Source organism: Eschrichtius robustus, chromosome 2, assembly GCF_028021215.1.
Source record: "Eschrichtius robustus isolate mEscRob2 chromosome 2, mEscRob2.pri, whole genome shotgun sequence".
NCBI classification, from domain to species: Eukaryota; Metazoa; Chordata; class Mammalia; order Artiodactyla; family Eschrichtiidae; genus Eschrichtius; species Eschrichtius robustus.
The window spans coordinates 13,278,169-13,294,728 of NC_090825.1; the positions used below are offsets into that span (position 1 = coordinate 13,278,169).

A 16,560-nucleotide genomic window follows, 5' to 3' on the forward strand; every position below is an offset into this window, starting at 1 on the left:
AAACAATAGTACAGCCTTGGGGCAGGGTCCTGGTTCCCCAACAAGGGATATACATATCTTTGAGCTGTTTTGCAGATACTGAAACCCCTGCCAGGTGGGAGAAGTTAAAAAGGTATGGTGCCCACAAGCAGGTATACCCCAGAGGGGTTGGAACCAGAAGGTTGATGATGCCGACTCCCACTTACCTCCCCACCAACCAATCAGAAGATTGCCCATGAGCTGATCATGCCCTCTTTGAACCATTACTATAAAACTCCTCACTACCCCCTCCAAGTTGGGACACACAGTCTTGAGGGCATTCGCCCGCTGTGGCCCCCTTTGCTTGGCAAAACAATAAAGCTATTCTTTTCTCCTTCACCCAAAACTCTGTCTCCAAGAATTAATTCGGTGTTGGAGTACAGAGACCGGATCCGGCTTCACTATTACCATTTGAATTCCCTCTCAATGCCATGAATATCCATAGTAGTACAGTACTTGATATATTTTAAGTTCTTAGTAGTTACCGATTAAATGAAATTTGTTCTGTAGATATATCCAAAGGTTTTGAGAAGTATCACTCTGTGATACCTTATACCACCACTCACTTTAACTGTTTACACCCTCAATCCTATATCTCTGTTGCCCATTTATCTGCATCCCCCCCTTTACTGGGCCTTGACGTCAGAGGTTCCAAGATTGTAACTTTTCCCCCAAATTACCATGCCAATCTGATGAGCAATTGTTTTAAATAGAAGTATAATTGACCCTACAACACTATGTTAGTTCCAGGTGCACAACATAGTGATTCAATACTTCTATACATTGCAAAATGATCACTGTGATAAGTCTAGTTACCATGTGTCACTACACAAAGTTGATGAGCAGTTTTTTAAAGAACTCACTTTATAGTAATAATTTGCATCTCCTGTAGGCACGTTGAATTATTGATTACAGATCTTCAGGTGTTCATTCCTGAAAGTAAAATCAGCTAATCATCTTATTCAAATATTTTCCATACTCTCAGATCCAGAAAAGACCAGTGTATGCAAATTGTACAAGTATTTTCAATATTCTTTACTACATGTAAAATTTCAGAGTGAAATCCACTTTAAGGTATCCATTTAGCATGGGGACAGGGATTTCATCTGTTAACATTTTGCTAGATTAAAAAAAAGTAATACCACGATAGTCTTTCTAGACTACCTGGATAACAACGTTTCTCGGTGCACATATCTCATTATAAGTAGCTTTCATTTTTAGTAAAGAAACTATATAGTTTGAAAAAAATCTAAAGAATAAAAATCTAATGTTTTTAAGCTGTATGTACTCAGGATGAACACACTACATGCTTGTTGGTGACACTCTGTGCAGGGATGTTGTCATTTGGCTCTATTTCCGTACAGAGGGATCCAAGGCAAAAAGAAGGTTGACCAGCTCTTTGCATTTGCCAGGTTGAAGCCAGGAGCTTCATGAGGAATAGGAAGACTCTTTGTGATTCCCCAAACACTTTGGAATCAGAAGAGGCACAGAGCCCCAGAAGGCTGCCGTGTGACAGCGGAGTTACAAGAATGTTGTCACAAAGAAGGACTAAGCAGTTGTGAGAAGGAAGGGTTGACCTGTGACTTTCTAGAACCTTCAACGTTAAAACCTAGTGGTTGGATCTGTTAGGAAATTTTTCCCAGGAATATAATGCAGTAGGAGTCAGAAGGTTAGACAGAAGCCAGTTACAGAAATGGGTGTTATTGTTTGTTTGCTAGATCTGTCTATAAACCATATACAGTGTGTTTGTGGGAGGGACAGTGTAGAATATGTCAACCTATCCACCATCCAGTGCTGTGATCATGCAACCTTTCTTAGCCCAAATATTTTTCCTGACCACTCCCACCATTGGATATTGACTTCTTCTCATACTATTTTCACCTCAGTGTGTTGCCTTCCTTAAAGGGCTATATACTACTTTTCCCGCCAGTACAGAATTTCCAAAGGAGAAACCAGGGGTCTGTCTTGCTCTTGAAGTACTGTGTTGGAATATTTACTGTTCAATCACCTTCAACAAATAATAGTTGAGCACCTACTTTGAAAGTTCTACAGAGGACAAAAGTGTAAATTACAGACCACAGGGATGTTTGTCCATCTGAGCTGGCTGAGTCAGGCCAGTTCCTATGCCCAAAATCACTTCAGGGTTTCTTGAAGCACCTACATGCCCTTCCGTCTTCATGGGAGAGCTTGCTTTAGCCACTGTGGGATTGTGTAAGTAGCCAGGAGTAGTGTCAGGAAACTCTTCTCTATGTGTCTCCAACCTTCCCTCTCTCCACCCTGTGTCTTTCCTCTTCTTTCAGCTCTCTCCCTTTACCTTTATTTCCTGTCCCACCTCTGTATCAACACCTCCTCTCTTTTTGTTTTTCTGCTTTATTTTGCTGTCTTCCTAAACTAGCCGACAACTATTTTTATTTGTATTTCTCTGCCAAGCTTTGGATATGTATTTCCCGAAAGACCTAAAATGCTTTTCTACTTGCAGTTTCTCTCTCCATTCTAAATCTCTTCATGCCCAGGGGCTGGGTTGGTGTCTGATTAGGAATGATACCTGTCTGCCCTGGTTTTGAATCAGAAGAACATCAGTTTGACATCTGAAGACAAATCACAGAGCTACCCAACCTTTCCCAGTGTCGTCTGCTCACTGAGGTGCTTATACAAATAGCCCCATCTCTAGAGATGGGGAAGAGTTCAGCCTATCACCTGGTTCCCATTTCTCAGCTAATGGGACAGAGGCACAAACCTGTAAAACAAGTAGGTTTGTTTCCAAATGAAAACCAGATGTGCTGAATCCCACTGGAGTACTGGGTCCACTCTCTGTCACGTGTCTTAGCAGGTGCGGAAGGGTGCCCTTACCTAATTTTCACTACTAATCAACCCCAGCATCCCTTTACCTGAAAAATTAGCAATCCAAATAAACTTTCAGTTGCTGTAGCTGGAAATTACAACTGCTGTCATGCAAGGAGCTGAACTGGAGTGCCACATTTAGCTTCTGATGCCAAATATCACATTGCCTGACATCTCGATGCTGAAGAGTTCTCTTTGCCAGTTAATTTTTGCTTTAGGGAATGAACAATCAGTTATCAGATCCCCTGAACACTTGTATAAATCTCTGAGACAATATCTTCAGAAGGAAACAGTCCTTTTTTTCCCTCTTTTGCTTCAAGAAACTTGTGCCAATAATCAAATGTGCTTTTATTCTCAGTTCTATTCACATGAATCCTCCAACTTATATCTTTTTCTTTCGGGTTTTCTTTGTTTTCAGACCAGAAGAGCACTTTAAGTAAAATTTGTGGAATTTAAAAATGCCCAAGGCTTAATAACACACTGTTGGAATATTTGAATATAGCTGAATTTACAGCAATAAAGTTATGTGTTGGAGGGTTGTTGGCAAGGGATAAAGGTTGGAGTTGTCCCAGGAAACATTTTCTCACATAGTTGGTCATTGACTCAAATGGCAAGTGTTCTGGAATCATACTCACATGACATTGGTGGGTCTCTGGAACTAAGAAGTTAGTTCCTTCTCATTGAAAGATCAAGAATGTGTTTTAAATGCAGCACCTGCTGTCTGTAAGATGCCAGGGCCAAGAGTGGAGAAGTCCCTGGAGACACATAAGACCTGGGTCCTGCCCACAAGGAACTTACAATCTAGTTGAGAAGTTAAGACATTACATTGTGGTCCCAAAGACATCATTAAAGATGCAAACATTCTCGCGTCTACCTTCAAAATACACAGTCAGGGCATTTCTTACCATGTCCATTGCTGCCACCCTGCTCTAAGCCACCGTCATCTCTCATCCCGATTATCGCTGTAATCTCCCAAGTGGTATCTCTGTGCTTCCCCTGTGGTCCTGTTTAGCCTACACTCAACAAAACAATCAAGGTGATCCAGTTAAAGAGTGAGTTGGATCATGTCAGTCCTCTGTCAAAAGCCCTTCGAAGCTCCTGGACCCACTCAGTAGAGCCAGTGTTCTTGCAGTATAGACAAGGGTCTACACCCAGTCCAGCCACCCACACCTTCTTTGACTCTCTGCTCTCAACTTTTACCAGTTTTCCTCTTGCACATTCTGCTCCATCCATGCTCTCACCCCCTTGCCTTTCCTGGAGTACACCAGGAATGTTGTGACCTCAGGGCCTTTGCACTTGCTGACCCCTCTGCCAGGAATCCTTTGCACTTGCTGACCCCTCTGCCAGGAATCCTCTATCCCCTGATGACTACTCACCCCTCACATACTCAGGTGTTCACTCACAGCGAGGACTTTTTAGACCCCGTTATCTTAAATTGGGCTCTCGTATGCACCCGTGTGCGCACGTGCCCTCGCACGTACACACACACACACACACACACTTTTTTTTTTTTAATTGGAGTATGGTTGCTTTACACTGCTGTGTCAGTTTCTGCTGTACAGCAAAGTGAATCAGCCATTTGTATACATGTATTCCCTCTTTTTTTGGATTTCCTTCCCATTTAGGTCACCACGGAGCACCAAGTGGAGTTCCCTGTGCTATACAGTAGGTTCTCGTTAGTTATCTATTTTATACATAGTAGTGTATGTATGTCAATCCCAATCTCCCAATTCATCCCACCCACCCCCGCTTTCCCCCTTGGTATCCATACGTTTCTTCCCTATGTCTGTGTCTCTGTTTCTGCTTTGCAAATAAGATCACCTATACTGTTTTTCTAGATCCACATACATGCATTAATATACTATAAAAAATATGGAACCCTTCCTGAATTTACGCGTCATCCTTGCGCAGAGGCCATGCTAATCTTCTGTGTTCCCATTTTAGTATATGTGCTGCCAGAGTGAGCACCGCACGCACACTCTTGCTTGCTTTAATTTTTTTCCATATAGATATCACCGTATGAAACCCTAATAGTTTGTGTGTTATCTATCTTTTCCCCAGTAGGAGCTAAGGTAGTTTTTTTTTTTTTTTTTCAGTTTTGTTTGCCATATCTTTAGCACCTAGAATGGTGCCTGACACATAGTAGGTGGCCAATAAATATTTATTGAATGATTATTTTTATTTTGAGCATGAGGTGTTGTATTCGTTTCTTTGGGCTGCTGTAACAAAGTATCACGAACTGGGTTGCTTAAAGCACAGAAATTTATTGTGTCACAGCTCTGGAGGATAGACATCTGAAATCAAGGTGTCTGCAGAGCCATGCTTCCTCTAAAAGCTGTAGAGGAGAATCTTGACTTGCCTCTTCCAGCTTCTGGCAGCCTCAGGTGTCAACTTCAGCTGCAGCACTTCAATCCCTGCCCCCGTTGTCACATGACATTCTCTCCTCATTTGGGATGGGGTGGAAGGAAAGCTATTCCCTTTTACGTCGTCTCACCTCCCTTTTTCCTCTAAAATTTGACCAGACTAATATCCCATCAATACAGCTCTGGTCCAGCATCCACTCAGACCAGAAACCTTCAGCATCTGTAAGTTGTCTAAATTCTCTAGTCTAGAATTTGAGGTTTTCCACATTCTGTTTGCCATCCTCCATCACATAACCTGTGACCTCTCTAACTTGTAGGATTTGCTCCTCCCCATAGGTACCCTTTCTGCATCCCCACACATGTCTCTTCTTATGCTTTTCTTTCAGCCCTTCTCTAGTGAACCCATTACATAAAGACTTTCCTGCCATCTTCCTTCCTAAGTCCAACTTCTGCATCTTCAAAGCATGCATGCAAGATTACCCCTACCTTTTTGACGGCATTCATTATTTCCTATCCTGTCTTTTAGGTATATGTGAATGAAGGTTTTGTCTCCTCTAAATTAGGATGATAAACATACCAGTAGCATGATTTTTTGGTTGATAAAACTTGTCAGAAGATGGTACATTTAAATTTTAATAAAGCTTTTGTTGTTCTGAATCAAAGAATGTGAGGTTTCAAATGTAAGAACATGTCTTTCCTCAGTTGTTTTCTGAGATAGCAATACACAGTGATGAAATGAGGTCAAGATTCAGAGGGATGGGTTTGAGAAAGAAGAATTAAGAAATGTGGAGGAAGTTGGGTGGATGTTAAAAAGTCTGTGTTAGGAACTTCCCTGGCGGTGCAGTGGTTGAGACTTTGCCTTCCAATGCAGAGGGTGCGGGTTTGATTCCTGGTGGGGGAGCTAGGATCCCACATGCCTCGCAACCAAAAACGTAAAACAGAAGCAATATTGTAACAAATTCAATAAAAGACTAAAAATGGTCCACATCAAAAAAATCTTTTTAAAAAGTCTATATTATATTACATGTAGCCACCTTTGGGTCTCTTTTCAAGCACCTACACTCTCTTTGGAAAATAAATTATTTTACATATTGTGGTATGCCAAATAATGTCCTCTGAAAGATGGCCCCATCATAATTCCTGGAACCTATGATATGCTAAGTTACGTGGCAAAAGGGACTTTGCGGGTATGATTAAGTTCAGGATCTTAAGATGGGGAGGTTATTCTGGATTAGTCTGGCTGGATCCAGTGTAATAACAAGGATCCTTATAAGACAGAAGCAAGACAGTCAGTCTCTAAGAAGAAGATGTAATGACAAAAGCAGAGAAGAAAAGAAGGCTTCATGACAACAGAAGCAGAGAGATATTGAAATGCTGGCTTTGAAGGTGGAGGATGGGGCCATAAGCCAAAGAATGCAGGTGGCCTCTAGACGCTAGGAATTGAATTCTCCCTTAGAACTTCCAGACAGAATACAGACCTGCTGACACCTTGATTTTAGGACTTCTGACCTCCAGAATTATAAGATAATAAATTTGTGTTGTTTTGAGTGACTTAGTTTTGCAGTAATTTATTACAGTGGCAATAGAAAACTAACACATATTTTAAGGCTCTGACAATTAAAAGCAGAGACCAGGGTTTGGCAGTCTTTGCTGTAAAGGACCAGATAGTAAATATTTTAGGCTTTGTGGGCCATCTGGTCTCTGTTACAATTACTCAGCTCTGCCATGTAGCATGAAAGCAGCCAGAGACAAGATGTAAATAAATGGCTGTGGCTGTCTTCCAATAAAACTTTATTTACAAAAATAGGCAATAGACTGGATTTCGCCCATGGGCTGTAGCTTGCTGATACATGGTATAAACCAATGCCTCATCATTGTTTATTGTTTTAATTTGTACTTCATCCTCTTCTGGAATCTTATTCCTGTTTATGTATGCCACATGACCCACTGAACAGAACATTCAACAATGGTCTGAAATTGGTTCTCCAACCAGAAACATTAAGATTTTTAAGTGAAGATGAAGCTTATTATTAACATTCTACAGTCATCTTTAATTCCTCAGTACTTGCATATTGCAAGAATTGTATCCTAGAGGTGTAAATAGCAGTGCTAAATGACTCTGGCTTGATTTGCTCAAGTTAGAAGACCATACTGTATTTTCACAAAGCCTCCAGAATTTCTAATGCTAAGAATATGCACATCTCATGAAAATGTATTTCATCAAGCACTGTCTACAGAGGATTAAACTAAACTGTAAAACCATGTTTTTTGTGTACAGACTTCAGGATTGCTAATGCTCTTTTGTTTATAATTTCTCCCTGGGACATCTCTCTTGAGGCAAATGTTCCCTCAGCAGAGGAGGTACTGTACAGACAGTGTGATTTCTAGCCAAAAAAATTGCTGCACGTGGGGATTCTTATTAGACTTGTGTTGTACTTCTCTTTGCTTTGTGAACCTGACCCCAAACATCTGTATAAATGTGGCAAGTTAAAACAGCTTGCTTATACCTGGCTTGCCAAATACAGTTCTGTTTTCATCATGTTTATATCAGGATTACATGACATTGGCCCACCTCCCGCGCCTGCTGGCTTCCTTCTCCTTTCTTCCTTGTTCATCATGCTGACCTCCAACCTTAACGGCTCAAACCCAATCCTACCCCCTCCATGGTCAGGCCTGCATCATCACTACTTCCTCTGCAACTTCTCCTAACATTCTTCTGGTCTATATGTGGATTAGTTAATTCATGTCACATGAAGCTTTACTGTTTGCATGATTTTTGCTTGCACCCTACTAAATTATAGATGCTCCTATTCAGAAACTAGCTTATAATTATATATAGTTCATAATACTTGGTATAATATTAAATAAATATTATCTGGCTTATTGATTGCTAGATATTTTACTTAATTTGACTCTTTGGATTTTTAAAAAATATTTTTTAGAATACTTTTAGGTTCACAACAAAATTGAAAGGAAAGTACAGAGAATTCCCATACACCTCCTACCCCTACACATGCATAGCCTCCTCTATTATCAACACCACTCACCAAAATGGTACCTTTTTTACCAAGGATGAACCTACATTGACACATCATAATCCCCCAAGGTCCATAGTTCACTTTAGGGCTCACTCTGGGTATGTGCATTCTGTGGGTGTAGACAAATGTATAATGACATATATCCATCATTATAATATCATACAGAGTATTTTCATTGCCCTAAAAATTCTCTGTGCTCTGCCTGTTCATCTCCACCCATGCACTAACACACATACACTCCTGGAAGCCATTTTTTCCTTTTTTTTTTTTTATTGTCTCTATAGTTTTGCTTTTTCTAGAATGTCATATAGTTAGAATCATAACAGGTAACTTGTTAGATTGACTTCTTTCACTTAGTAATATGCATTTAAGATTCCTTCATGTCTTTTCATGGCTTGATAGCTCATTTCTTTTTAGCATGGAATAATATTCCATTGTCTGGGTATATACCACAGTTTATTTATCCATTCACCTATTGAAGGACATCTTGGTTGCTTCCAAGTTTTGGCAATTACAGATAAAGCTGCTATAAACATCTGTGTGGACATAAGTTTTCAGCTCCTTTAGGGAAATAACCAAGGAGCACAATTACTGGATCATATGATAAAAGTAGGTTTAGTTTTTGTGGAAACTGCCAAATTGTTTTCCAAAGTGGCTGTACCATTTTGCATTCCACCAGCAGTGTATGAGAGTTCCTGTTGCTCCTCATCCTTGTCAGCATTTGGTGTTGTCAGTTTACCGGATTTTAGCCATCCTAATTGGCATGTAGTGCTATCTCGTTTTAATTTGCATTTCCCTGATGACATATAATGGGGAGCATCTTTTCATAAACTTTTTAACCATCTGTATATCTTTTTGGTGAGGTGTCTGTTAAGGTCTTTGGTCTATTTTTAATTGGGTTGTTTATTTTCTTATTACTGAGTTTTAAGAGTTCTTTGTATATTTTGGATAACAGCCCTTTGTCAGATGTGCCTTTTGCAAATATTTTCTCTAAGTCAGTGGCTTGTTTTCTCATTTTCTTGATGTCTTTTTCAGAGCAGAAGTTTAAAATTTTAACAACGTCCAGCTTATCAATTATTTCTTTCTTGGACTGTGTCTTTGCTGTTGTACTTAAAGTCACTGTCATATATAACAGCGGTCCCCAACCTTTTTGGCACCAGGGACCGGTTTCGTGGAAGACAGTTTTTCCACGAACATGGGGTGGGGGGATGGTTCAGGCGATAATGCAAGTGATGGGGAGCGGCAGATGAAGCTTCGCTCACCTGCCGCTCACCTCCTGCTGTGCAGCCAGTTCCTAAAAGGGGGTTGGGGACCCCTGATATACAAGGTCATGTAGGTTTTCTCCAGTGTTGCCGTCTAGGAGTTTTATAGTTCTGTGTTTACATTTAGGTCTGTGATCCATTTAGAGTTAATTTTTGTGAGGCATGTAAAGTCTATGTCTAGATTCATTTCTTTTTTTTGCGTGTAGATGTCCGGTTGTTCCTGCACCTTCTGTTGAGGAGACTTATCTTTGCTCCCTTGTAGTGCCTTTTCTCCTTTGTCAAAGATCAGTTGACTCTATTTATGGGGGCCTGTTCCTGGGCTCTCTATTCTGTTCCATTGATCTATTTGTCTGTTCTTTCAACAATACCACACTGTCTTGATTACTGTAGCTTTATGTTAAGTCTTGAAGTTAGGTAGCATCATTGTTCCAACTTTGTTCTTCTTCAGTATTGTGTTGGCTGGTCTGTATCTTTTGCCTTTCATATAAACTCTAGAATCAGTTTGTTGATAATCATACAATAGCTTGTTGGATTTTTTATCGGGATTGCATTGAATCTGCAGATCAATTTGGGAAGAACTGACATCTCAGCAATATTGTATTTCTCTATCTGTGAATACAGAATATCTTTCCATTTATTTAGTTCTCCTTTAATTTTGTTGATCAGAGTTTTGTAGTTTTCCTCACACGGATCTTGTACATTTTGTAGACTTAGGCTTAAGTATTTCATTTTTGGGGGGTGCTAATGTAAATAACATTGCATTATTAATTTTAAATTCCCTTTGAACATTGTTGGTGTATAAGAAAGCAGTTGACTTTGTTATATTATACCTTGTATCCTTCAACCTTGCTATAATTACTTATTAATTCCAGGAGTTTTTTGCTTATTTTTTCAAATTTTCTACATAGAGGATCATGTCATCTGCAAAGACAGTTTTAAGTCTTCCTTCCCAATCTGTATACCTTTTATTTCTTTTTCTTGCATTATTGCATTAGCAAGTACTTCCACTGTGATGTTGAAAAGGACTGGTGAGAAAGGACATCCCTGCTTTGTACTTGATCTTAATGGGAAAGCTTTGAGTTTCTCACCATTAAGTACGATGATAGCTATAGGTTTCCTGTAGATAGTCTTTATCAAGTTGAGAAAACTCCCCTCTATTCTTAATTTACTGAGAGTTTTTATTATGAATGGGTGTTGGATTTTGTCAGATCCTTTATCTGCATCTATTGTTGTGATTTTTTTTTTCTTTTTTAGTCTGTGATAGATTACATTAATTGATTTTCAAATGCTGAACCAGGCTTGCATACCTGGGATAAATCCCGCCTTGTCATGGTGTATACTTCTTTTTAATACATTTTTGGATTTGATTTGCTAATATTTTGTTGAGGATTTTTGCATCAATGTTCATGAGAGATATTGGTCTGTAGTTTCCTTTTCTACTAATATCTTTGTTTAGTTTGGGTATTGGGATAATACTGGCTTCACAGAAAGTATTCCCGTTGTTTCTGTCCTTTGATAGAGATTGTAGAATTGATGTAATTTCTTCTTTAAATATTTGGTAGAATTCATCAGTGAACCCATATGGGCCCAATCCTTTCTGCTTTGGAAGGTTATTAATTATTGATTCAATTTCTTTCATATTGGGTTGGCCAAAAAGCTCGTTTGAGTTTTTCCTTAACATCTTATGGTATAGGCCTATTCAGATTATTTATTTCTTCTTGTGTGAGTTTTGGCAGATTGTGTCTTTGAAGAAATTGGTCCATTTCATCTACTTTATCAAATTGTGGGCATAGAGTTGTTCATAGTATTCTTTTATTATTCTTTTAATTTCCAATAAGATCTGTAGTGAGGTCCCCTCTTTCATTTCCAATGTTACTAATTTATGTCCTCCCTCTCTCTCTCTTTTTTTTTTTGTTACCTTGGCTAGAGACTTTTTTTTAATTTTATTTATTTATTTATTTATTGGCTGCGTTGGGTCTTCGTTGCTGTGTGTGGGCTTTCTCTAGTTGCGGCAAACGGGGGCGGCTTTTCATTGTGGTGGCTTCTCTTGTTGTGGAGCATGGGCTCTAGGCATGTGGGCTTCAGTAGTTGTGGCACACAGGCTCAGTAGTTGCGGCTCATGAGCTCTAGAGCACAGGCTCAGTAGTTGTGGTGCACAGGCTTAGTTGTTCCGCGGCACGTGGGATCTTCCCAGACCAGGGCTCAAACCCGTGTCCCCTGCATTGGCAGGCGGATTCTTAACCACTGAGCCACCAGGGAAGTCCCAAGGCTTATTGATTTTATTGATCTTTTTGAAGAACCAGTTTTCAGCTTCATTGATTTGCTCTATTGATTTCCTCTTTTTCATTCATTGATTTCTACCCTAATTCTTAATATTTCTTCTGCTTACTTTGGATTTACTTTGCTTTTCTTTTTCTAGTTTCCTAAGGTGGAAACTTAAATTGTTGATTTTAGATCTTTATTCTTTTCTAATCTATGCATTCAATACCATAAGTTTCCCTCTAAACACTGTTCTTGCTGCATTCCACAGATTTGATAAGTTGTGTTTTCATTTTCAGGTAGTTCAAAATATTTTTAAACTCACCTTGAGATTTCTTCCTTGACCCATGTATTTTTCAGAAGTTTGCTGTTTAATCTCTGTGTATTTTGTGGTTTTCCAGTTAACTTTCTGTTTTTGAATCCTAGTTTAATCCCATGTGGTCTGAGAGCAGGCATTGTATAATTTCGATTCTTTTACATTTGTTAGGGTGTGTTTTATGGCCCAGAATGTGGTCTACCATGGTGAATGTTCCATGTGAGCTTGAGAAAAATGTGTATTCTGCTATTGTTGAATGAAGTAGCCTGTAGATGTTAATTATATCTAGTTGAATGATGGTGTTATCGAGTTCAGCTATGTCTTTACTGATTTTCTGCCTGCTATATTTGCTCATTTCTGAGAAAGGGGTTTTCTTTGGATTATATTGAGAAATATGCTACTGATTTACAACAGAATTTTTATTTTTATTTTACCTTTTCAGTTACAGCTAGTGTTCGCTTAATATTTTAGAGAAAGCAGTCTACTCTGATTTCCAGATTTGCTTAGTGGCTGTCATTTACGTTAAAAATCATACTGGATGATAACATTTAATTAATATCTTGGAAGCAAAGAATAATGAGGATATAGTCTTGAACATTTTTGATTTGCACATGACTTTACCTAAACTATTCCAGAAAATTAAGAATTTTTTATTATCTTCAAAAACTTACAGAGAAAAAGTCCAGAGTCTCCTGACATGGACTGATTTTAGTTTAAATAATCTGCCATGTAAGGCCCTATACATTGGCCAGGCCTCAGTGAATATGCCACTTGGTATGGAGAGCTGTGTTTGGCAGTGCATTTCTATTTTCTTTCCAGTTCCTAGCAACACCTGGTCTTTCTATTCTGCTGTCTCATAGGGATGATGCCATGTTGTTGGTCTAGTTTCCTAGTGTATACTTTAAGCCACCCAGCAGATATAAAAAGTAGAATTCTACTGAGATTCCATTACAAACTGTTCTAAGGATGTTCATTTAAAATGCGTAAGTGCTGAGCACCGAAACCATCCTTTTTTTTTTAGTTCTCTCATTACCTACTCCACTGAAAAAAGTTATCATGATTTGTTAGTGAAGTAGACATTCTGATGCCCAGAGGTATTGCAGACCAGTGGTCAGGACATAATAAGAAACTACACTAAAAGTGCTTGCTTACCATCTTCCATATTGTACTATTTGAATGAGTGAGAAAAGGTGAGTGAAAAGTTGACTGCAAATAATTACATAAAAATAGATACAAGGCATTGCTCCACAATATCACTTCTGATATACACCTGTCCAGGATATATAACCTTAAACTAAGTGTGAGAAAACAGACATTTCCAAATGGAGGAATGTTATGCAAAATAATTGATCTGGGCTCTAAAAAATGTGAATGTCATGTAAGTCAAAAGAGTCTGGGGGCTATACTACAAAGCTACAGTAATCAAGACAGTATGATACTGGCACAAAAACAGAAATATAGATCAATGGAACAGGATAGAAAGCTCAGAGATAAACCCACGCACATATGGTCACCTTATCGTTGATAAAGGAGGCAAGAGTATACAGTGGAGAAAAGACAGCCTCTTCAATAAGTGGTGCTGGGAAAACTGGACAGCTACATGTAAAAGAATGAAATTAGAACACTCCCTAATACCATACACAAAAATAAACTCAAAATGGGTTAAAGACCTAAATGTAAGGCCAGACACTATAAAACCCTTAGAGGAAAACATAGGCAGAACACTCTATGACATAAATCACAGCAAGATGCTTTTTGACCCACCTCCTAGAGAAACGGAAATAAAAACAAAAATAAACAAATGGGACCTAAGGAAACTTAAAAGCTTTTGCACAGCAAAGGAGACCATAAACAAGATGAAAAGACAACCCTCAGAATGGGAGAAATTATTTGCAAACGAAGCAACTGACAAAGGATTCATCTCCAAAATTTACAAGCAGCTCATGCAGCTCAATATCAAAAAAACAAACAACCCAATGCAAAAATGGGCAGAAGACCTAAACAGACATTTCTCCAAAGAAGATACACAAATTGCCAACAAATGCATGAAAGGATGCTCAACATCACTAATCATTAGAGAAAGGCAAATCAAAACTACAACGGGGCTTCCCTGGTGGCACAGTGGTTAAGAGTCCGCCTGCTGATGCAGGGGACACAGGTTCGAGCCCTGGTCCGGGAGGATCCCGCATGCCGTGGAGCAACTGAGCCCGTGCACCACAGCTACTGAGCCTGCGCTCTGGAGCCCGCGAGCCACAACTGCTGCAGCCCGCGCACGTAGAGCGTGTGCTCCGCAGTGGGGGAGGCCATGCAATGAGAAGCCTGTGTGCCACAGCAAAAAGTGGCCCCCGCTCGCTGCAACTGGAGAGGGCCTGTGTGCAGCAGCAAAGACCAAATGCAGCCAAAAATAAATTAAATTAAATTAAAAAAAAAAAGAACCTACAATGAGGTATTACCTCACACCAGTAGAATGGCCATCATCAAAAAATCTACAAACAATAAATGCTGGAGAGGGTGTGGAGAAAAGGGAACCCTCATGCACTGTTGGTGGGAATGTAAATTGATACAGCCACTATGGAGAACAGTATGGAGGTTCCTTAAAAAACTAAAAATGGAACTACCGTACGATCCAGCAATCCCACTACTGGGCATATACCCTAAGAAAACCATAATTCAAAAAGGGTCAGGTACCACAATGTTCATTGCAACTCTATGTACAATAGCCAGGACATGGAAGCAACCTAAGTGTCCATCAACAGATGAATGGATAAAGAAGACGTGGCACATATATACAATGGAATATTACTCAGCCATAAAAAGAAATGAAATTGAGTTGTTTGTAGTGAGGTAGATGGACCTAGAGTCTGTCATACAGAGTGAAGTAAGTCAGAAAGAGAAAAACAAATACTATATGCTAACACGTATATATGCAATCTAAAAAAAAAAAAAAGGTTCTGAGGAACGTAGGGGCAGGACAGGAATAAAGGCACAGACGTAGAGAATGGACTTGAGGACACGGGGAGGGGGAAGGGTAAGCTACGACGAAGTGAGAGAGTGGCATGGACATATATACACTACCAAATGTAAAACAGATATCTAGTGGGAGGCAGCTGCATAGCACAGGGAGATCAGCTCGGTGCTTTGTGACCACCTGGAGGGGTGGGATAGGGAGGGTGGGAGGGAGACGCAACAGGGAGGAGATATGGGGATATATGTATATGTATAGCTGATTTAATTTGTTATACAGCAGAAACTAACACACCATTGTAAAGCAATTATACTCCAATAGAGATGGTGAAAAAAAAAAAAGAGTCTGGGGGAATGTTCTAGATTAAAGGATCCTTGATCAGATCCTAGATTCAAATATAAAATAAAATAAAATAAAATTTCCCAGCTTTACAGGACATTATTGAGCCAATGGAGAAAATTTAAATGTAGAGTTTCTATGGATAAAGGTATTTGAATCATTGTTAAATTTTCTGTGTATGATGATTGTATTGGTGTGATGTGGGATATTTCATAAGAGGGTATATGCTGAAGTATTTTTGAGATTTAGAGTCACAAGATTTGCAACTAACTCTCAAGTAATTCTGAAAAAGAGAGTGTTTATATGTGTGTACACCTATACATACATACACACATATGTACACATATACTTGTGTATTATTCATATATGTAAATGTAAAAGAGAGAGAGAGAGAGAATGTGTAAATATTAACAATTGGTAAATCTTGGCATATAGGTGTTTGTTGTACTATTCTTCCAAGTTTTTCCATAAGTTTGACATTTTTCAAAATAAAAATTTGGGGATAAGTAGACAACAAATCCCAAAGGGTCTTTTCCCCAGGCTTTTGTTTGGACGTTAGTTAAGCTTCAGATAAACGAAAGTGGAAAATCCTCAAGCTACCCAAATAAATAATCTGTTCTTATCTTTTACAATATTTGGATATTTTAGTACTTATAGACAAGGCCAGTTGAAGACTAGCTAAATAAATATCTTTATATATTTGACCCTTTAAGGGATGACTTTAAATAAACAAACAAATAAAATAACAGCCAAGCATCCAGGCATTGTGATAATCACAAGTTTTTGATTTGGAAATGTTTCCCAGTTTGAGAGTTATTGCTTTCAGCTGTAATAATAACGGGCTTTTCCTCTAAGGGAAAAATATGTGATGTTTAAAATAAATATCATCAGGACAGTTTTGCACTGTTGAGAAAACATAAATGACCTTTTTTTCTTTAAATATTCAGATCACCCAAAAGTCTCATGAATGTGTATTGGGGGAGACAGAATTTCAACTGACTAAGAGGTGATAAAAAGACTGGTTACAAGAGGGCTTCACCATCGTTTTAAACAGCTCCAAAGCCCTTTTGTTTGTGGCCTTCGCACAAGGAGAAGCTCAGAGTTTTGTCCTAGCAAGTTGGCTTTATGTTCCTACTGAAATCTGCATTTTGACTGTTGA

The 16,560-nt window shown here is 39.0% G+C and overlaps 1 protein-coding gene and 1 non-coding gene across 2 annotated transcripts in view; one reads left to right on the top strand and one right to left on the bottom strand.

Moving 5' to 3' along the window:
* The window catches only part of FBXL7 (F-box and leucine rich repeat protein 7), a 428,895-nt gene that overhangs the window by 224,292 nt on the left and 188,043 nt on the right, over positions 1-16,560 (top strand). The window lies entirely within an intron of this gene.
* On the bottom strand, positions 4,726-4,827 carry LOC137760313 (U6 spliceosomal RNA). Its single transcript, XR_011073277.1, has one exon. It is a non-coding gene; the product is annotated as a U6 spliceosomal RNA (small nuclear RNA).